The 23,997-nt window shown below is 36.2% G+C and overlaps 1 protein-coding gene across 8 annotated transcripts in view; it reads left to right on the top strand.

Moving 5' to 3' along the window:
• The window catches only part of LOC136028374 (uncharacterized), an 87,574-nt gene that overhangs the window by 54,124 nt on the left and 9,453 nt on the right, over nt 1-23,997 (top strand). The gene's annotated exons all lie outside the window — the stretch shown is intronic.

Below are 23,997 nucleotides of genomic sequence, written 5' to 3'. Positions count from 1 at the left end.
AGGGCAGAACCAAGGTAGATTGACATGCAGTAAGGGTAATTTAAATAGTCTATCAGTTTTGATCATCCATCCTAGGGCAGAACCAAGGTAGATTGACATGCAGTAAGGGTAATTTAAATAGTCATCAGTTTTTGATCATCCATCCTAGGGCAGAACCAAGGTAGATTGACATACAGTAAGGGTAATTAAATAGTCTATCAGTTTTTGATCATCCATCCTAGGGCAGAACCAAGGTAGATTGACATGCAGTAAGGGTAATTTAAATAGTCTATCAGTTTTTGATCATCCACCCTAGGGCAGAACCAAGGTAGATTGACATGCAGTAAGGGTAATTTAAATAGTCTATCAGTTTTGATCATCCATCCTAGGGCAGAACCAAGGTAGATTGACATGCAGTAAGGGTAATTTAAATAGTCTATCAGTTTTTGATCATCCACCCTAGGGCAGAACCAAGGTAGATTGACATACAGTAAGGGTAATTTAAATAGTCTATCAGTTTTGATCATCCATCCTAGGGCAGAACCAAGGTAGATTGACATACAGTAAGGGTAATTTAAATAGTCTATCAGTTTTTGATCATCCGTCCCAGGGCAGAACCAAGGTAGATTGACATGCAGTAAGGGTAATTTAAATAGTCTATCAGTTTTGATCATCCGTCCCAGGGCAGAACCAAGGTAGATTGACATGCAGTAAGGGTAATTTAAATAGTCTATCAGTTTTTGATCATCCGTCCCAGGGCAGAACCAAGGTAGATTGACATGCAGTAAGGGTAATTTAAATAGTCTATCAGTTTTGATCATCCATCCTAGGGCAGAACCAAGGTAGATTGACACAGTAAGGGTAATTTAAATAGTCTATCAGTTTTTGATCATCCGTCCCAGGGCAGAACCAAGGTAGATTGACATGCAGTAAGGGTAATTTAAATAGTCTATCAGTTTTGATCATCCATCCTAGGGCAGAACCTAGGTAGATTGACATACAGTAAGGGTAATCTAAATAGTCCATCAGTTTTTGATCATCCGTCCCAGGGCAGAACCAAGGTAGATTGACATACAGTAAGGGTAATTTAAATAGTCTATCAGTTTTTGATCATCCACCCTAGGGCAGAACCAAGGTAGATTTACATACAGTAAGGGTAATTTAAATAGTCTATCAGTTTTGATCATCCATCCTAGGGCAGAACCAAGGTAGATTGACATACAGTAAGGGTAATTTAAATAGTCTATCAGTTTTTGATCATCCGTCCAGGGCAGAACCAAGGTAGATTGACATGCAGTAAGGGTAATTTAAATAGTCTATTAGTTTTGATCATCCGTCCCAGGGCAGAACCAAGGTAGATTGACATGCAGTAAGGGTAATTCAAATAGTCTATCAGTTTTTGATCATCCACCCTAGGGCAGAACCAAGGTAGATTGACATGCAGTAAGGGTAATTTAAATAGTCTATCAGTTTTGATCATCCATCCTAGGGCAGAACCAAGGTAGATTGACGTACAGTAAGGGTAATTTAAATAGTCTATCAGTTTTTGATCATCCGTCCTAGGGCAGAACCAAGGTAGATTGACATACAGTAAGGGTAATTTAAATAGTCTATCAGTTTTTGATCATCCATCCCAGGGCAGAACCAAGGTAGATTGACATGCAGTAAGGTAATTTAAATAGTCTATCAGTTTTTGATCATCCACCGTAGGGCAGAACCAAGGTAGATTGACATACAGTAAGGGTAATTTAAATAGTCTATTAGTTTTGATCATCCGTCCCAGGGCAGAACCAAGGTAGATTGACATGCAGTAAGGGTAATTTAAATAGTCTATCAGTTTTTGATCATCCGTCCTCAGGGCAGAACCAAGGTAGATTGACATGCAGTAAGGGTAATTTAAATAGTCTATCAGTTTTTGATCATCCATCCTAGGGCAGAACCAAGGTAGATTGACGTACAGTAAGGGTAATTAAATAGTCTATCAGTTTTTGATCATCCGTCCTAGGGCAGAACCAAGGTAGATTGACATACAGTAAGGGTAATTTAAATAGTCTGTCAGTTTTTGATCATCCATCCCAGGACAGAACCAAGGTAGAATGACATGCAGTAAGGGTAATTTAAATAGTCTATCAGTTTTTGATCATCCACCCTAGGGCAGAACCAAGGTAGATTGACATACAGTAAGGGTAATTTAAATAGTCTATTAGTTTTGATCATCCGTCCCAGGGCAGAACCAAGGTAGATTGACATGCAGTAAGGTAATTTAAATAGTCTATCAGTTTTTGATCATCCGTCTCAGGGCAGAACCAAGGTAGATTGACATGCAGTAAGGGTAATTTAAATAGTCTATCAGTTTTGATCATCCATCCTAGGGCAGAACCAAGGTAGATTGACATACAGTAAGGGTAATTTAAATAGTCTATCAGTTTTGATCATCCGTCCCAGGGCAGAACCAAGGTAGATTGACTGCAGTAAGGGTAATTTAAATAGTCTATCAGTTTTTGATCATCCGTCTCAGGGCAGAACCAAGGTAGATTGACATGCAGTAAGGGTAATTTAAATAGTCTATCAGTTTTTGATCATCCATCGTAGGGCAGAACCAAGGTAGATTGACAACAGTAAGGGTAATTAAATAGTCTATCAGTTTTTGATCATCCATCCCAGGGCAGAACCAAGGTAGATTGACATGCAGTAAGGGTAATTTAAATAGTCTATCAGTTTTTGATCATCCATCCTAGGGCAGAACCAAGGTAGATTGACATACAGTAAGGGTAATTAAATAGTCATCAGTTTTTGATCATCCGTCCCAGGGCAGAACCTAGGTAGATTGACATACAGTAAGGGTAATTAAATAGTCTGTCAGTTTTTGATCATCCGTCCCAGGGCAGAACCAAGGTAGATTGACCTGCAGTAAAGGTAATTTAAATAGTCTATCAGTTTTTGATCATCCGTCCTCAGGGCAGAACCAAGGTAGATTGACATACAGTAAGGGTAATTTAAATAGTCTATTCAGTTTTTGATCATCCGTCCCAGGGCAGAACCAAGGTAGATTGACATGCAGTAAAGGTAATTTAAATAGTCTATCAGTTTTTGATCATCCGTCCCAGGGCAGAACCAGGTAGATTGACATGCAGTAAGGGTAATTTAAATAGTCTATCAGTTTTTGATCATCCATCCTAGGGCAGAACCTAGGTAGATTGACATACAGTAAGGGTAATCTAAATAGTCCATCAGTTTTTGATCATCCGTCCCAGGGCAGAACCTAGGTAGATTGACATACAGTAAGGGTAATCTAAATAGTCCATCAGTTTTTGATCATCCATCCCAGGGCAGAACCAAGGTAGATTACATACAGTAAGGGTAATTTAAATAGTCTATCAGTTTTTGATCATCCATCCTAGGGCAGAACCTAGGTAGATTGACATACAGTAAGGGTAATCTAAATAGTCCATCAGTTTTTGATCATCCGTCCTAGGGCAGAACCTAGGTAGATTGACATACAGTAAGGGTAATCTAAATAGTCCATCAGTTTTTGATCATCCGTCCCAGGGCAGAACCAAGGTAGATTTACATACAGTAAGGGTAATCTAAATAGTCCATCAGTTTTTGATCATCCATCCCAGGGCAGAACCTAGGTAGATTGACATACAGTAAGGGTAATCTAAATAGTCCATCAGTTTTTGATCATCCATCCCAGGGCAGAACCAAGGTAGATTTACACACAGTAAGGGTAATTTAAATAGTCTATCAGTTTTGATCATCCATCCTAGGGCAGAACCTAGGTAGATTGACATACAGTAAGGGTAATCTAAATAGTCCATCAGTTTTTGATCATCCGTCCTAGGGCAGAACCTAGGTAGATTGACATACAGTAAGGGTAATCTAAATAGTCCATCAGTTTTTGATCATCCGTCCTAGGGCAGAACCTAGGTAGATTGACATACAGTAAGGGTAATCTAAATAGTCCATCAGTTTTTGATCATCCGTCCCAGGGCAGAACCTAGGTAGATTGACATACAGTAAGGGTAATCTAAATAGTCCATCAGTTTTTGATCATCCATCCCAGGGCAGAACCAAGGTAGATTTACACACAGTAAGGGTAATTTAAATAGTCTATCAGTTTTGATCATCCATCCTAGGGCAGAACCTAGGTAGATTGACATACAGTAAGGGTAATCTAAATAGTCCATCAGTTTTTGATCATCCGTCCTAGGGCAGAACCTAGGTAGATTGACATACAGTAAGGGTAATCTAAATAGTCCATCAGTTTTTGATCATCCGTCCTAGGGCAGAACCTAGGTAGATTGACATACAGTAAGGGTAATCTAAATAGTCCATCAGTTTTTGATCATCCGTCCCAGGGCAGAACCTAGGTAGATTGACATACAGTAAGGGTAATCTAAATAGTCCATCAGTTTTTGATCATCCATCCCAGGGCAGAACCAAGGTAGATTTACACACAGTAAGGGTAATTTAAATAGTCTATCAGTTTTGATCATCCATCCTAGGGCAGAACCTAGGTAGATTGACATACAGTAAGGGTAATCTAAATAGTCCATCAGTTTTTGATCATCCGTCCTAGGGCAGAACCTAGGTAGATTGACATACAGTAAGGGTAATCTAAATAGTCCATCAGTTTTTGATCATCCGTCCCAGGGCAGAGCCAGGGTAGATTGATATGCAGTAAGGGTAATTTAAATAGTCTATCAGTTTTTGATCATCCATCCTAGGGCAGAACCTAGGTAGATTGACATACAGTAAGGGTAATCTAAATAGTCCATCAGTTTTTGATCATCCGTCCTAGGGCAGAACCTAGGAAGATTGACATACAGTAAGGGTAATCTAAATAGTCCATCAGTTTTTGATCATCCATCCTAGGGCAGAACCAAGGTAGATTGACATACAGTAAGGGTAATTTAAATAGTCTATTAGTTTTGATCATCCGTCCCAGGGCAGAACCAAGGTAGATTGACCTGCAGTAAAGGTAATTTAAATAGTCTATCAGTTTTTGATCATCCGTCTCAGGGCAGAACCAAGGTAGATTGACATGCAGTAAGGGTAATTTAAATTGTCTATCAGTTTCTGATCATCCACCCTAGGGCAGAACCAAGGTACATTTACATACAGTAAGGGTAATCTAAATAGTCCATCAGTTTTTGATCATCCGTCCTAGGGCAGAACCTAGGTAGATTGACATACAGTAAGGGTAATCTAAATAGTCCATCAGTTTTTGATCATCCGTCCTAGGGCAGAACCTAGGTAGATTGACATACAGTAAGGGTAATCTAAATAGTCCATCAGTTTTTGATCATCCATCCTAGGGCAGAACCTAGGTAGATTGACATACAGTAAGGGTAATCTAAATAGTCCATCAGTTTTTGATCATCCGTCCCAGGGCAGAACCTAGGTAGATTGACATACAGTAAGGGTAATCTAAATAGTCCATCAGTTTTTGATCATCCGTCCCAGGGCAGAACCTAGGTAGATTGACATACAGTAAGGGTAATCTAAATAGTCCATCAGTTTTTGATCATCCATCCCAGGGCAGAACCAAGGTAGATTTACACACAGTAAGGGTAATTTAAATAGTCTATCAGTTTTGATCATCCATCCTAGGGCAGAACCTAGGTAGATTGACATACAGTAAGGGTAATCTAAATAGTCCATCAGTTTTTGATCATCCGTCCTAGGGCAGAACCTAGGTAGATTGACATACAGTAAGGGTAATCTAAATAGTCCATCAGTTTTTGATCATCCGTCCCAGGGCAGAGCCAGGGTAGATTGACATGCAGTAAGGGTAATTTAAATAGTCTATCAGTTTTTGATCATCCATCCTAGGGCAGAACCTAGGTAGATTGACATACAGTAAGGGTAATCTAAATAGTCCATCAGTTTTTGATCATCCGTCTCAGGGCAGAACCAAGGTAGATTGACATGCAGTAAGGGTAATTTAAATAGTCTATCAGTTTTTGATCATCCATCCTAGGGCAGAACCAAGGTAGATTGACATACAGTAAGGGTAATTTAAATAGTCCATCAGTTTTTGATCATCCGTCTCAGGGCAGAACCAAGGTAGATTGACATACAGTAAGGGTAATCTAAATAGTCCATCAGTTTTTGATCATCCGTCCTAGGGCAGAACCAAGGTAGATTGACATACAGTAAGGGTAATCTAAATAGTCCATCAGTTTTTGATCATCCGTCCCAGGGCAGAGCCAGGGTAGATTGACATGCAGTAAGGGTAATTTAAATAGTCTATCAGTTTTTGATCATCCATCCTAGGGCAGAACCTAGGTAGATTGACATACAGTAAGGGTAATCTAAATAGTCCATCAGTTTTTGATCATCCGTCTCAGGGCAGAACCTAGGTAGATTGACATACAGTAAGGGCAATCTAAATAGTCCATCAGTTTTTGATCATCCGTCCCAGGGCAGAGCCAGGGTAGATTGACATGCAGTAAGGGTAATTTAAATAGTCTATCAGTTTTTGATCATCCATCCTAGGGCAGAACCTAGGTAGATTGACATACAGTAAGGGTAATCTAAACAGTCCATCAGTTTTTGATCTTCCGTCCCAGGGCAGAACCTAGGTAGATTGACATACAGTAAGGGTAATCTAAATAGTCCATCAGTTTTTGATCATCCATCCCAGGGCAGAACCAAGGTAGATTTACACACAGTAAGGGTAATTTAAATAGTCTATCAGTTTTGATCATCCATCCTAGGGCAGAACCTAGGTAGATTGACATACAGTAAGGGTAATCTAAATAGTCCATCAGTTTTTGATCATCCGTCCTAGGGCAGAACCTAGGTAGATTGACATACAGTAAGGGTAATCTAAATAGTCCATCAGTTTTTGATCATCCGTCCCAGGGCAGAACCAAGGTAGATTGACATACAGTAAGGGTAATCTAAATAGTCCATCAGTTTTTGATCATCCGTCCCAGGGCAGAACCTAGGTAGATTGACATACAGTAAGGGTAATCTAAATAGTCCATCAGTTTTTGATCATCCATCCTAGGGCAGAACCAAGGTAGATTTACACACAGTAAGGGTAATTTAAATAGTCTATCAGTTTTGATCATCCATCCTAGGGCAGAACCTAGGTAGATTGACATACAGTAAGGGTAATCTAAATAGTCCATCAGTTTTTGATCATCCGTCCTAGGGCAGAACCTAGGTAGATTGACATACAGTAAGGGTAATCTAAATAGTCCATCAGTTTTTGATCATCCGTCCCAGGGCAGAGCCAGGGTAGATTGACATGCAGTAAGGGTAATTTAAATAGTCTATCAGTTTTGATCATCCATCCTAGGGCAGAACCAAGGTAGATTGACATGCAGTAAGGGTAATTTAAATAGTCTATCAGTTTTTGATCATCCACCGTAGGGCAGAACCAAGGTAGATTGACATACAGTAAGGGTAATCTAAATAGTCCATCAGTTTTTGATCATCCGTCCCAGGGCAGAACCTAGGTAGATTGACATGCAGTAAGGGTAATCTAAATAGTCCATCAGTTTTTGATCATCCGTCCTAGGGCAGAACCTAGGTAGATTGACATACAGTAAGGGTAATCTAAATAGTCCATCAGTTTTTGATCATCCATCCTAGGGCAGAACCTAGGTAGATTGACATACAGTAAGGGTAATCTAAATAGTCCATCAGTTTTTGATCATCCATCCTAGGGCAGAACCTAGGTAGATTGACATACAGTAAGGGTAATCTAAATAGTCCATCAGTTTTTGATCATCCGTCCTAGGGCAGAACCTAGGTAGATTGACATACAGTAAGGGTAATCTAAATAGTCCATCAGTTTTTGATCATCCGTCCTAGGGCAGAACCTAGGTAGATTGACATACAGTAAGGGTAATCTAAATAGTCCATCAGTTTTTGATCATCCATCCTAGGGCAGAACCTAGGTAGATTGACATACAGTAAGGGTAATCTAAATAGTCCATCAGTTTTTGATCATCCGTCCTAGGGCAGAACCTAGGTAGATTGACATACAGTAAGGGTAATCTAAATAGTCCATCAGTTTTTGATCATCCATCCTAGGGCAGAACCTAGGTAGATTGACATGCAGTAAGGGTAATCTAAATAGTCCATCAGTTTTTGATCATCCATCCTAGGGCAGAACCTAGGTAGATTGACATACAGTAAGGGTAATCTAAATAGTCCATCAGTTTTTGATCATCCGTCCTAGGGCAGAACCTAGGTAGATTGACATACAGTAAGGGTAATCTAAATAGTCCATCAGTTTTTGATCATCCATCCTAGGGCAGAACCAAGGTAGATTGACATACAGTAAGGGTAATTTAAATAGTCTATTAGTTTTGATCATCCGTCCCAGGGCAGAACCAAGGTAGATTGACCTGCAGTAAAGGTAATTTAAATAGTCTATCAGTTTTTGATCATCCGTCTCAGGGCAGAACCAAGGTAGATTGACATGCAGTAAGGGTAATTTAAATTGTCTATCAGTTTCTGATCATCCACCCTAGGGCAGAACCAAGGTACATTTACATACAGTAAGGGTAATCTAAATAGTCCATCAGTTTTTGATCATCCGTCCTAGGGCAGAACCTAGGTAGATTGACATACAGTAAGGGTAATCTAAATAGTCCATCAGTTTTTGATCATCCGTCCTAGGGCAGAACCTAGGTAGATTGACATACAGTAAGGGTAATCTAAATAGTCCATCAGTTTTTGATCATCCATCCTAGGGCAGAACCTAGGTAGATTGACATACAGTAAGGGTAATCTAAATAGTCCATCAGTTTTTGATCATCCGTCCCAGGGCAGAACCTAGGTAGATTGACATACAGTAAGGGTAATCTAAATAGTCCATCAGTTTTTGATCATCCGTCCCAGGGCAGAACCTAGGTAGATTGACATACAGTAAGGGTAATCTAAATAGTCCATCAGTTTTTGATCATCCATCCCAGGGCAGAACCAAGGTAGATTTACACACAGTAAGGGTAATTTAAATAGTCTATCAGTTTTGATCATCCATCCTAGGGCAGAACCTAGGTAGATTGACATACAGTAAGGGTAATCTAAATAGTCCATCAGTTTTTGATCATCCGTCCTAGGGCAGAACCTAGGTAGATTGACATACAGTAAGGGTAATCTAAATAGTCCATCAGTTTTTGATCATCCGTCCCAGGGCAGAGCCAGGGTAGATTGACATGCAGTAAGGGTAATTTAAATAGTCTATCAGTTTTTGATCATCCATCCTAGGGCAGAACCTAGGTAGATTGACATACAGTAAGGGTAATCTAAATAGTCCATCAGTTTTTGATCATCCGTCTCAGGGCAGAACCTAGGTAGATTGACATACAGTAAGGGTAATCTAAATAGTCCATCAGTTTTTGATCATCCGTCCCAGGGCAGAGCCAGGGTAGATTGACATACAGTAAGGGTAATTTAAATAGTCTATCAGTTTTTGATCATCCATCCTAGGGCAGAACCAAGGTAGATTGACATACAGTAAGGGTAATCTAAATAGTCCATCAGTTTTTGATCATCCGTCCCAGGGCAGAGCCAGGGTAGATTGACATGCAGTAAGGGTAATTTAAATAGTCTATCAGTTTTTGATCATCCATCCTAGGGCAGAACCAAGGTAGATTGACATACAGTAAGGGTAATCTAAATAGTCCATCAGTTTTTGATCATCCGTCTCAGGGCAGAACCAAGGTAGATTGACATACAGTAAGGGTAATCTAAATAGTCCATCAGTTTTTGATCATCCGTCCTAGGGCAGAACCAAGGTAGATTGACATACAGTAAGGGTAATCTAAATAGTCCATCAGTTTTTGATCATCCGTCCCAGGGCAGAGCCAGGGTAGATTGACATGCAGTAAGGGTAATTTAAATAGTCTATCAGTTTTTGATCATCCATCCTAGGGCAGAACCTAGGTAGATTGACATACAGTAAGGGTAATCTAAATAGTCCATCAGTTTTTGATCATCCGTCTCAGGGCAGAGCCAGGGTAGATTGACATGCAGTAAGGGTAATTTAAATAGTCTATCAGTTTTTGATCATCCATCCTAGGGCAGAACCAAGGTAGATTGACATACAGTAAGGGTAATCTAAATAGTCCATCAGTTTTTGATCATCCGTCTCAGGGCAGAACCAAGGTAGATTGACATACAGTAAGGGTAATCTAAATAGTCCATCAGTTTTTGATCATCCGTCCTAGGGCAGAACCAAGGTAGATTGACATACAGTAAGGGTAATCTAAATAGTCCATCAGTTTTTGATCATCCGTCCCAGGGCAGAGCCAGGGTAGATTGACATGCAGTAAGGGTAATTTAAATAGTCTATCAGTTTTTGATCATCCATCCTAGGGCAGAACCAAGGTAGATTGACATACAGTAAGGGTAATCTAAATAGTCCATCAGTTTTTGATCATCCGTCTCAGGGCAGAACCTAGGTAGATTGACATACAGTAAGGGTAATCTAAATAGTCCATCAGTTTTTGATCATCCGTCCCAGGGCAGAGCCAGGGTAGATTGACATGCAGTAAGGGTAATTTAAATAGTCTATCAGTTTTTGATCATCCATCCTAGGGCAGAACCTAGGTAGATTGACATACAGTAAGGGTAATCTAAACAGTCCATCAGTTTTTGATCTTCCGTCCCAGGGCAGAACCTAGGTAGATTGACATACAGTAAGGGTAATCTAAATAGTCCATCAGTTTTTGATCATCCATCCTAGGGCAGAACCTAGGTAGATTTACACACAGTAAGGGTAATTTAAATAGTCTATCAGTTTTGATCATCCATCCTAGGGCAGAACCTAGGTAGATTGACATACAGTAAGGGTAATCTAAATAGTCCATCAGTTTTTGATCATCCGTCCTAGGGCAGAACCTAGGTAGATTGACATACAGTAAGGGTAATCTAAATAGTCCATCAGTTTTTGATCATCCATCCTAGGGCAGAACCTAGGTAGATTGACATACAGTAAGGGTAATCTAAATAGTCCATCAGTTTTTGATCATCCATCCTAGGGCAGAACCTAGGTAGATTGACATACAGTAAGGGTAATCTAAATAGTCCATCAGTTTTTGATCATCCATCCTAGGGCAGAACCTAGGTAGATTGACATACAGTAAGGGTAATCTAAATAGTCCATCAGTTTTTGATCATCCATCCTAGGGCAGAACCTAGGTAGATTGACATACAGTAAGGGTAATCTAAATAGTCCATCAGTTTTTGATCATCCATCCTAGGGCAGAACCTAGGTAGATTGACATACAGTAAGGGTAATCTAAATAGTCCATCAGTTTTTGATCATCCATCCTAGGGCAGAACCTAGGTAGATTGACATACAGTAAGGGTAATCTAAATAGTCCATCAGTTTTTGATCATCCATCCTAGGGCAGAACCTAGGTAGATTGACATACAGTAAGGGTAATCTAAATAGTCCATCAGTTTTTGATCATCCATCCTAGGGCAGAACCTAGGTAGATTGACATACAGTAAGGGTAATCTAAATAGTCCATCAGTTTTTGATCATCCGTCTCAGGGCAGAACCAAGGTAGATTGACATACAGTAAGGGTAATCTAAATAGTCCATCAGTTTTTGATCATCCGTCCTAGGGCAGAACCAAGGTAGATTGACATACAGTAAGGGTAATCTAAATAGTCCATCAGTTTTTGATCATCCGTCTCAGGGCAGAACCAAGGTAGATTGACATACAGTAAGGGTAATCTAAATAGTCCATCAGTTTTTGATCATCCGTCCTAGGGCAGAACCAAGGTAGATTGACATACAGTAAGGGTAATCTAAATAGTCCATCAGTTTTTGATCATCCATCCTAGGGCAGAACCTAGGTAGATTGACATACAGTAAGGGTAATCTAAATAGTCCATCAGTTTTTGATCATCCGTCCTAGGGCAGAACCTAGGTAGATTGACATACAGTAAGGGTAATCTAAATAGTCCATCAGTTTTTGATCATCCGTCTCAGGGCAGAACCTAGGTAGATTGACATACAGTAAGGGTAATCTAAATAGTCCATCAGTTTTTGATCATCCGTCCCAGGGCAGAGCCAGGGTAGATTGACATACTGTAAGGGTAATCTAAATAGTCTATCAGTTTTTGATCATCCACTATTTAAATTACCCTTACTACCTTTTCTGAGCCATTTTCATACAATAAAAAATGAAAGTTGATCTGACCTCGAAGGCCTGTTTATAAATCCGTTAAGTATTCCCAAAAAGAAGGGATATTGAACATGTATATATACGCGAATGATTTTATTTTTGGGAGCTCATTTTTGCTTTGGCTTGGGTGTGTATAGTTTTAGCAGCAATAATGTAAGTGAATGTTTGCATTAATGTGCACCCCATCTTTAGGAGTTTTAGTAACCTTTTATGTAATCGACTACTCTTTACTGTGTTTTAGTTAAATTCTTTTCATGATTTTGATTTATTTTGTTAATTTTGTAATTATATTTTATGATTTATTTTATAATTACATTATTTTATTTTAAGAATAAGTATTTTATAATATTTATAATTTAATACTTAAACTTTATAATTTAATTTAGTTCACTAATTACTTTTTACTGTATAATTATTAATTATTTTTTTTCATTTATAATTTATTTTATAATTGTATTTTTTTATAATTTTATAACTATTTTTCGGTGTTATATTATTTTATAATATAAATGTACATTTTATGATTTACATATTTCATAATTTAGTTTCGCTAATGAAATTAATTAATTACTCTTTACCAGGGTTTACCCTGTTTACATTAAGATGTAACTTTTATTTACATTCTATTTAGCATTTACATTAGCTTTATAATCCTTTTAGCGGAAATTATTTTTTTTAAATGCAACTTAATAATAGACGCCAGTCTGAAAATTAAACATCTATTGATGAACATCTATATTGAAATATAGTGAAAATATATAATAAATAATATATTTAAAAATATAAAATATAATAAGTATAATAAATACTATTCATTAAATAACAGAATTAATATATAATTATTAATTCAATAAACATATAACCCATTAAATAAATATATTAAATATTAGTAGTTAATATCAATATATCAAATTAAACCTATAGACCTTTTTAACCTTTCTTAAATCTTATCCTTAAGTGATCAGAACAATAGGTCTTACTTAGTGTAAGCCTTGGTACTTTAGGCCACGCTAGCATGTGTAGGGTCATTGGTCATTGACCCTAGTTATTTTTAGGGCTTTTTTTTTGCCGAAGACTGCCACCTGTTCTGGGTTTTTTTCCGTACACATGTTCAACTGTTCAATATCACAGTGGGGTTATTTCTGGTACTTGTTAAGGGGTAATTTCGGACACTTTACTGAGGCGCATTCATTGGTCATTGGTCATTGGTCACCAAATTCTCCACATCAAACTCATATATGTAGTTTTTTTCTGCAATTAGTCATGTATATGGCAAAGAATATCTTAGTGAAATCCCAAAAGTATTTTTACAAGAACAATTCTGATTTTTCTGGGGGAGGGGAGGTAGCTACTGTTGTAGTTATCTATATACTTATTTTTTTTCAATGAACCGAATTTGAACTAACTTAACTTGTCCTCTTCCTTCAATTTTTACGCGGTAATAGTTCCATATATGTTTTTGCGAGAAAGAATTTTATTGCAGCAAATATAAACTGGCAATAAATGGAAATTTTGTAATAAGCCTTAGGTCTTTTGCGGCCATTTTCTAACCGTAATTCAAAGTATACAATAATAAATTCCCAAAATAATATTGCAGAAAGAAATAATGGAAAAGATTACCACGTGAAACATTGCTTTAGCTAAATAAAAATATTCAAATGAGTTCAAGAAAATTCTAGCTCTCAATCAATCAATCAATCTTTTTTAAAGCAAGAGCTATAGAATAAGAGAACCAAACGAAACTTAAATTAACGAAATATACAAAACATAAACAGAATACAAATAATCCCATTCCCAAAAAAAGCAAAAAACAAACAAACAAACAACTAGACCGCAATTTAAAATAATCTGCGAGTAGATGCTGCCAAAAAGTGTGCAAAAATAGGAGAAGTACTGAAAAAGTGAGAAGCTCATTCAAAGACTCCTAAAATAAGAAGCTTGGGTGGAGTGACAGACGTAAAATTTCAAACAGGCATGTGCACGGAAATTTTGTTAGGGGGTTGGGCTGGTCAATAATGAAAAAAAGAAGTTTCATTGGTTGAGCAAAAAGGGCCCAGAAATTTGTGAATGTTTATTTAAGGGGGGGGGGGTCTCCATATTTTATATGTATTTTTGTTACTTTTGTACTAGCTAGACAAAACTTTTTTTAGGGGGGGGGGGTGATCAGCTCAGATAACCCCTGGTTTGACTCAGGGGCTACCTGACCCAGTGGAGGCGAAACTGGGTTCGACGAGGTGGAGGGGGTCTCTAGGCTTACCTTCCTCCTGTTAATGCCCCTGATTTTGACAAATATTCTACAAAATTTTGACAACCAGCTGCTTGATTTGTGGCTCTTCTATAAATCTGAGGCAGCTTGAAAAGTTCCCTTGTTCCACGATGGAACGACTTGTCATTTAGAGCAATTTCGGTGTAAGTCTCTTCAAATGGGAGGGTGAACATATTATAAAATGTCAAGCTTTACAATTTATTGTTTGGCCATTTCTTTATTGGACTATTATTGCCTACTCCTAATTTTATTAAAACTGATTTAGTTTTTGATGTGGAATGAAAAATGTATTATATCCACTTAAATCGAGGCAAAAAATTTTTGGCTGCAGTTTTATTTAAAAAAATGCAGTCCAGATAGGCACGTACATGGTTTTTTTCCAGAGTGTAGGGGGGAGGGGGAATAAAAATCCAATCTTTTTGATACTTATAAAAGAAATGGCCAAGAATCTGGAAAATTTTTGGCCTTCAAGAGGGACCCCCTCTTGAATACGGCCTCTGTTGGATACGGCCTTGACTGTAAGTTTATTTTTGCTGGAAAAGATGAATATGATTTTCATTTTATAATAACCAGGTACCTTTGCCGAACTTGGTCGAATTAAGTACAGTTTTTCTACTTCGGGTTCACAATAACTTTTCCGGGTGGCAACATTTATATTTTAGGCAACAATACTCACCCTAAATTTTTAAAAATGCCTTGTTTGTGTGATTCCATTGAAAAACGACCTTTTTTGAAATTTGCATCGCAAAAATTGAAGAAAAAACTAAATTGTCCCCCCCTTCTTGGTTAAAAAAATAGTTTTTTTTGGCTCTTTGTTACTAACTTGAGAAGATTTTGGTGCAGCTGGTGGTTTTGGTGGCAGCCCTTGCAGCTGGTGCTTTACAAGCTCCAGCGATAAGGAACCCTGTAGCTGGGGAAGTATTAGCCCTAGGACCGTGAGTATCCAGTCCTTACACCTTGTTGTTTTACAATCCCTTTTAATATTTGTTTGACTGTCTTATCCCTTTTTTATCATTGGTCATTATAATCTTGACTTAGAAGGTATAGGGTATAGTTGACGCCGATTAAAATAAACAGAATAAAAATAATCCCACTAAAAAAAAACAAATAAACAACTAGACCGCAATTTAAAATAATCTGCGAGTAGATGCTGCTAAACAGGGTGCAAAAATAGGAGAAGTACTGAAAAAATGAGAAGATCATTCAAAGAGTCCTAAAATAAGAAGCTTGGGTGGAGTGACAGACGTAAAATTTCGAACAGGCACGTGCGCAGGATTTTTTTTTTTTGGGTTGGGCAGGTCAATGACGAAGAAAAATTGTTTCACTGTTTGAGCAAAAAGGGCCCAGAAATTTGTGAAAGTTTATTTAAGGGGGGGGGGGGTCTCCATATTTTACATGTATTTTTGTTACTTTTGTACGAGTTAGAAAATTTTTTAGGGGGAGGGGGTCAACTCGGGTGACCCATGTTTTGACCCAGGGTTACCTGACCCAGTGCAGGTTTTTTTCCCAGAGTGTAGGGGGGGGGGAAATAAAAATCTAATTTTTTTGATACTTATAAAAGAAATGGCCAAGGATCTGGAAAATTTTCGGACTTCAAGATGGACCCTCTCTCTTGTATCTTTCTTACTCCAAAACATTGATTCTTTACTGAATATGTGAAGTTAAGTCCTTCTCAAACACATACGTAAACTTTATGTCGATGTTATGGAACGGTCAAATACGAAGAAAACAAAAGAACAGGTGAACACAGGCATTATTATGGGACGACCACAAAATATTGAAATTTTTGGAAGGAAAAAGTTCAAATACCCTAGTCTGTTTTAAGACACTGTAAGCCAAGGTTTATCGAAGATTTGGTTCGGAGGGGGTTATATTCATTGGGGTAGGGGCTAACCAAAAAAAAGTTTATGTGCAATTTGTTACGTTTTATGAGTCAGACAATTTTTTTTGGGAGGGGGGGGGGGGCTTAAAACCTTGAACCACCCTCTCTTGAATATGGCCTTGACTGTAAGTATATTTTCGTTGGAAAAGATGAATGTAATTTTCATTTTATAATAACCAGGTACCTTTGCCGAATTCGGTCGAATAGAGTACAGTTTTTCTAATCTGGGTTCACAATAGCTTTCTCGGATGGCAACATTTATATTTTAGGCAACACTCCTCATCCTAATTTTAAAAATGCCTTGTTGGTGTGTTTCCATTGAAAAATGACCTTTTTTGAAATTTTCATCAAAAAAATTGAAGAAAAAACTAAATTGTCCCCCCTTGGTTTTTAAAGACAAATTGTTTGTTTTTTAGCTCTTTGATATAAACTTGAGGTAATTTTGGTGTTAAAATGCATTTATTTGGGCTTCTCTGGAAGTACTGGGACGTTTAAGCTTATTTTAAGCTTAGACGGTTTTTTGATAGCCCAGCTGTAGCGAGTTTTGTGATGCGGTTTTAATTATATTACAAAATTATTGATCAATTTCCCGCTTTCTTGAAGTTGTGACTGGTAAAGTCTAACAAGAGATCAAATTAAAACTTTCTAATTAAACTTTCTATTCGGCTACTAAGAAGTATGTTTTCTGGAAACTAGAAAAAAACTTATTTGCTAAGAAGTTATTACGTTTTGATTGCAACTTCAAATAAGATTCTTAATTATCCCCCCTCTTTACAGTGTTAGTTTCTATATTTCCTTTGATTAAACTTGAATAATTTCTTGGGCTGTGTTGACATAAATTCAGCCAATTCGCCAGCCATAATATTTTAACAGATGTTGTTTTTCAGTATTTCTTGATGAATGATTTTGAAGTGCCTGCCCAAAATAAGTATTTATTTTGTTCGGATTTTTTTTTCTTTGGAACTGCTCCGTGCTTGTTAATGTCCTTTTCTCGCTTGCGAACTAATGATTTTATACTGATTGACCAAAAATTGAAAAAATAGTCTGTTGAATTTTAATCCTTTTTAAAACAGATTTTTTTTTTCTGGAATGGTATGCACTTCCAATGTACTTATTGTGTTTTTCTACGCTTATCAATGAATAATTTTGTAATGGTTAATCAAAAATTGAAAAAATAGTCTGTTGAATTTTAATCCTTTTTAAAAATTAATTATAAATTTATTTAATTGTGATTTTTTATTTTTTTCTGAAATGTTATGCACTTCTAATGTTCTTAATGTGTTTTTCTGCGCTTATCAATGAATAATTTTGTAATGATTGACCAAAAATTGAAAAACAGTCTATTGAATTTTAATCCTTTTTAAAACATAATTATAAATTTATTTAATTGTGATTTTTAATTTTTTTCTGAAATGGTATGCACTTCTAATGTTCTTAATGTGTTTTTCTGCGCTTATCAATGAATAATTTTGTAATGATTGACCAAAAATTGAAAAAATAGTCTGTTGAATTTTAATCCTTTTTAAAACATAATTATAAATTTATTTAATTGTGATTTTTAATTTTTTCTGAAATTGTATGCACTTCTAATGTACTTAATGTGTTTTTCGACGCTTATCAATGGATAATTTTGAAAGGATTGACCAAAATTTGAAATGATACATCATTGTACAGTTTAATTTCTTTTGCTAAATGGTTATTGATTGTTAATTTGCTGAATGTGTTTTTCTTTGCTCCAATGTTGAAATGGTTGCCCGAAACTTGGAATGATAATTTATTGTATTGCAATATTTTTTTTTTAACTTTATTTTTGAGGTATGGCAGTAGTGGTGTTCAAATTTCAACGGTTTAGGTAGACCTTTGCATTTGATTGTGAAATATAAACAAAGCCTTTACGTCTAGTAATACAGGACTTAATTTCGATATAGTAGGTTCAAAAGAAACTAAGCAGGGAAGCTAGGATATTAAGCATGGTATTTCCTTTCGAGGAGGACTTAGTAAATGGAGACCCCCCCACCAATATCTCTTTCCGTCACCCTCTAGAAGGCTTTGGAAAATAATTTGTTAATTTACAATGTTTTTTAACAATTTGTGAAAAGGTCAGTCATTCAAGAAGCTGGGGAACTTGAAAATGTCAAACAATCTTTTTTGTTATTTTTCAATCTCATCTGTTTTTTTTCTTCTAATTTTTAAATTGATAGTCTGTATTTTTGCACGAGCGTGAAACAAGGCCTGAAAAATATTCGGCTTAAAAACGTTTTGAAACGTTTAAAAACGTTGCATGAAATGAATGGTAAACGATAATGTTTTTCTAGGCTCAGCAACTCTTTTACAGGATGCAAGACCGAGACCCTTTTTAGTGAAGTAGAGAGCTTCACTTACCTAGTTAGTGTTATGAGTAAAGATGATGGGAGCTGTGAAGGTGTTAAAAGTAGAATAGCCAAGGCTCAGGGTGTTTTTTTTTTTTTCACAGTTGAAAAAAGTTTGGAAAAATATGAAGATAAGTCTGCGAACCAAGATTAGAATATTGGAAGCTAAAGTGGTCAAATATAAGTCTGAAGAAAAAAGGAGGTTCAGAAAAAAGGAGGTTCAGAAAAAAAGGAGGTTCAGAAAAAAGGAGGTTCAGTAAGGAGGTTCAAAAAGCGAGGCTCAGAAAAAAGGAGGTTCAGTAAGGAGGTTCAGAAAAAAGTGGGTTCAGAAAACAGGAGGTTTAGAAATAGGGAGGTTTAGAAAAAAGGAGGTTCAGTAATTTCAGAAAAAAGGAGGACGATTTGCTAGATGTTTTCCAGAGAAATTGCTTAAGGATTGTTCTGGGTACCTGACTAACTGACTGTATCTTAAACAATGAGCTGTTCGAAAAATATGGTTCAACCCCGCTTTCTAGGGTTTTAATGAGAGAAAAGTTGTTCACAAGTTAAATGGAGTCTAAAACTTGGTGCCAAATACTACTTTTTAAGAATGAAATTGCTTCCATCATGCCGCTCAGGATGTGTGTAATGAAACATTGGCACTTTCACTAATCAATGCTTAGGATTTATATTTATTTTATTTATGCTGCTACTTCTGCTAACTACTACTACAACTGCACTACTACTATCAGCACCGCCGGTTTAGAACTTAAGGGTCCAGTGCTCACTACAGCACGAAGCCGCCTGACCACAGCTGCGAACGCTCCTCCTCCTGCGCACGCAATCTTAAGCAATCTGCCATCCTTCGTGACAGATGACAGTAAAGCTATTTTTCGCACAGCTTACTGTTAGAGATACTTTCAGTCAGACGTATGCTCAGCTTTATATTTTTGTTGAAATCATAGACTTCTGTATTTTTGTGTTTTCGCAAATTCTGTGGGTCTGTCTGTCGGTCTGTCGGTCTGTCTGTCTGTCGGTCCCGGTTTTGCTACTTTAGGCACTTCCAGGTAAGCTAGGACGATGAAATTTTGCAAGCGTATCAGGGACCCGACCAGAATAAATTAGAAATAGTCATTTTCCCGATTTGACCATCTGGGGGGAGTGGGGGGCTGGTTAATTCGGAAAAATAGAAAAAATGCAGTATTTTTAACTTATGAGCGGGTGATGGGATCTTACTGAAATTTGATGTATGGAATGATATTGTGTCTCAGAGCTCTTATTTTGAATCCCGACCGGATCTAATGACATTGGGGGGAGTTGGAGGGGGGGAACCTAAAATCTTCGGAAACACTTAGAGTGGAGGGATCGGGATGAAACTTGATGGGAAAAATAATCACAAGTCCCAGATACATGATTGACATAATCGGAACGGATTCGCTCTCTTTGGGGTAGTTGGGGGGGGGTAATTCTAAAAAATTAGAAAAAATGAGGTATTTTTAACTTACGAACGGGTGATCGGATCTCAATGAAATTCGATATTTAGAAGGATATCGTGGCTCAGAGCTCTTATTTTAAACCCAACCCGATCTGGTGACATTGGGGGGGGAGTTGGGAGGGGGAAACCTAAAACTTGGAAAACACTTAGAGTGGAGGGATCGGGATGAAACTTGGTGGGAAAAATAATCACGAGTCCTAGATACATGATTGACATAACCGGAACGGATCCGCTCATTTTGGGGTAGTTGGGGGAGGGGTTAATTCTGAAAAATTAGAAAATATTAGGTATTTCTAACTTACGAACGGATGATCGGATCTCAATGAAATTTGATATTTACAAGGATATCGTGTCTCAAAGCTCTTATTTTAAATCCTGACCGGATCTGGTGACATTGGGAGAAATTTGGGGCGGGGGAACCTAAAATCGTGGAAAACGCTTAGATTGGAGGGATCGGGATGAAATTTGGTGGGAAAAATAAGGAGAAGTCTTACATACGTGATTTACATAATGGAATGGATTCGCTCTATTGGGGTGGGGGGGTGTTAATTCTGAAAAATAAGAAAAATGACATATTTTTAACTTACGAAGGAGTGATAGGATCTTCATGAAACTTCATATTTAGAAGGACCTCGTAACCCAGATCTCTTAAATCTCAACCGGATCAAGCGTAATTGGGGGGAGGGGGCAGTTGGGGGCCGGAAATCTTAGAAAATACTTAAAGCGGTGAGATCAGGATGAAACTGGATGGGAAGAATAGAAACCTGTCTAAGATACGTGACTGACATAACCGGACCGGATCTGCTCTCTTTGGTGGAATTGGGGGGGGGGGTAATTTTGAAAATTGAGGTATTCGTAACTTACGATAGGGTGACCAGATCTTAATTAAAATTTGATATTTAGAAGGATCTTGTGCTTTCAAGTTCTAATTTTAAATTCCGACCAGATCCTACGACATTGGGGGGAGTTGGAGGGGGAAACCGGAATTCTCGGAAAACGTGAAAATTTGGGTATTTTTATCTCGCGAATAGATGATCGGTTCTTAATGGAATTTGATTTTTAGAAGGAATTCATGTCTCAGAGCTCTTATTTCAAATCCCGACCAGATCTTTTGACATTGGGGGGAGTTGAAGGGGGAAATCCTGGAAAAACACTTGGAGTGGAGGAATCGGGATGAAGCTTGGTGGATAGAATAAACAAATGTCCTTGGTACGTTTTTGACAGAATCGTATTGGATTTGCTCTCTTTGGGGGAGTTGGGGGGAGGGGTTAAGTGATTTGGCGAGTTTGGTGCTTCTGGACGTGCTAGGACGATGAAAATTGGTAGGCGTGTCAGGGAGCTGCACAATTTGACTTGATAAAGTCGTTTTCTCAGATTCGACCATCTGGGGGGCTAAAGGGAGGGGAAAAATTAGAAAAAATTAGGTATTTATAACTTGCGAGTGGGTGATAGGATCTTAATGAATTTTGATATTTAGAAGGACATCGTGACTCATAGCTATTATTTTAAATCCTGACCGGCATTAAGCCTCTTATTTTCCTTTTTAAATCAATCTATTGATTCATAGAATTTTGTTAGAGCTCATACCGTATGATCTCTTGGCTCTTAGCTCTTCTCGCCTCGTCACAGGTGCCATATGAGCTCTTAGCTCTTGTTTATATTCTAAGACACAAATGTTTTCAGATATTCTAAAAACACTATGATTGTTTTATAGACGAAGATATTCAGTACCACTGCTAAGCAATACTGAAGTTTCTTTTTTCCACTTTTATTTGTGCATAGATTTATGATTGTGCATTTTATTCTAGTTGTTTATTCTACACTTTTCTAGTTTTTATGGTTTAGACTTTCCGTTTTTGCTGTTAAATCCTGATACTAATCATTTAAAAAAACTTTGATTTTCAGTTAGTTAAAAGATGGAATTAGTTTTAATTAGTTCCAAGTAAAAGAGACTATATTCCTAGATCGGTTCTGCATATAACTGTCAAAGGGGCAAGACACTTACCAAATTACCATTTGTTGCTTGCTGCCATATATTAGGATTGAACGTGAATGTAAGAATTTGACAAAATTTTGGGATTTATAAGAAATTTCCAACAAGGTAGGTTCGAGGAGGAGTGTTCTGTGTTGTGTTGAAATTAAGTGATTCAACTCTGTATTATTAGCAGTTGTGTTCATTTTATTTTATTCATTCTATTTTTTTATTCTATTCTATTATTTTATTCTATATTATTTTAAATATTATTATTTTGCTTCAAAAAGAGTTATCCAGTTTCAGACTATAGGATTGGACTTCCTTAATGCTTATTTAATGTTTCATTTTATTCTATAAAATATTTCATTTTACATCTAACACTCAAATAATAATAATAATTCAGAGTAGAATCAAACACAACGAAGAGCAACCCTCGTCAAACCTACCTTGTTTGAAAGCTTATAAATATATAATAGAATAATAAATAATTATGTAGAAAACATTCATAAATAGAATAAAAGAAAAGAATAAAAACGTATAAACTAAAAAAATATATAGAATAATAAATGAAATGATATAGAATAAAATAATAGAATAGAATAAAAGAAAATATATTTAGAGTAAAAGAAAAGAAAAAAAAGAAAAAAATAGAATAAAAGAATAGAATAAAAACGCATAAAAGAAAAAAATATATAGAATAATAAATGAAATAATATGGAATAATTTTATTATTCCTTTTAATATGGAATTCATTTTATTCTAATAAATAAATTTCAAACAAGGTAGGTTTGAAGAGCGGTGCTCTGTTTTGTGTTTGATTCAACTCTGTATTATTAGTAATTGTGTTCATTTATTCTATTTTTTTTATTCTATTCTATTATTTTATTCTATATTATCTTAAATATTATTATTTTGCTCCAAAAAGAATTATCAAGTTTCAGACTATAGGATTGGACTTCCTTAATGCTTATTTAATTTTTCATTTTATTCTATAAAATATTTTATTTGTACATCTAAACACAACTACTAATAATACAGAGTTGAATCTGTATTATTACAGTCTGTAATAATTACAAATTGTAATTACGATTTGTAATATTACAAATCTGTATTATTAGTAGTTGTGTTTAGATGTACAAATAAACTTCCCAAATTAAACTAATTTTTTTTTAGTTCTGTTCCTTTGGCAACTTGTTTCATAACTTTGATCTTTTAATTAATCAAAAATTTATGAGAAAAATATTAATTATAAACTTCCAAGCTACTGAATTCACTGGAAACTAAAATAATTTTAGAATAAAATAAAATATCATATAGAATAAAATGAAACTTTAAAGTAAGCTAATATTTACAATTATAAATATATAGACCATTCATAAATAGAATAAAAGAATAGAATAAAAACGCATAAAATAAAAAAATATATAGAATAATAAATGAAATAATATGGAATAAAATAATAGAATTGAATAAAATATATTTAGAGTTAGAGAAAAGAAGAAAAAGAAACAAATAGAATAAAAGAATAGAATAAAAACGCATAAAAGAAAAAAAAAATATATAGAATAATAAATAAAATAATATGGAATAATTTTATTATTCCTTTTAATATGGAATTCATTTTATTCTAATAAATAAATTTCAAACAAGGTAGGTTTGAGGAGGGGTGCTCTGTGTTGTGTTTGATTCAAATCTGTATTATTAGTAATTGTGTTAGTAGGATGTACAAATAAACTTCCCAAATTAAACTAATTTTTTTTAGTTCTGTTCCTTTGGCAACTTGTTTCATAACTTTGATCTTTAAATTAATCAAAAATTTATGAGAAAAATATTAATTATAAACTTCCAAGCTACTGAATTCACTGGAAACTAAAATAATTTT

This window comes from Artemia franciscana, chromosome 6 (assembly GCF_032884065.1).
Source record: "Artemia franciscana chromosome 6, ASM3288406v1, whole genome shotgun sequence".
Lineage (NCBI taxonomy): Eukaryota > Metazoa > Arthropoda > Branchiopoda > Anostraca > Artemiidae > Artemia > Artemia franciscana.
Note: the sequence above shows the minus strand (reverse complement) of the source record. Positions and strands in the feature narration are given on the sequence as shown.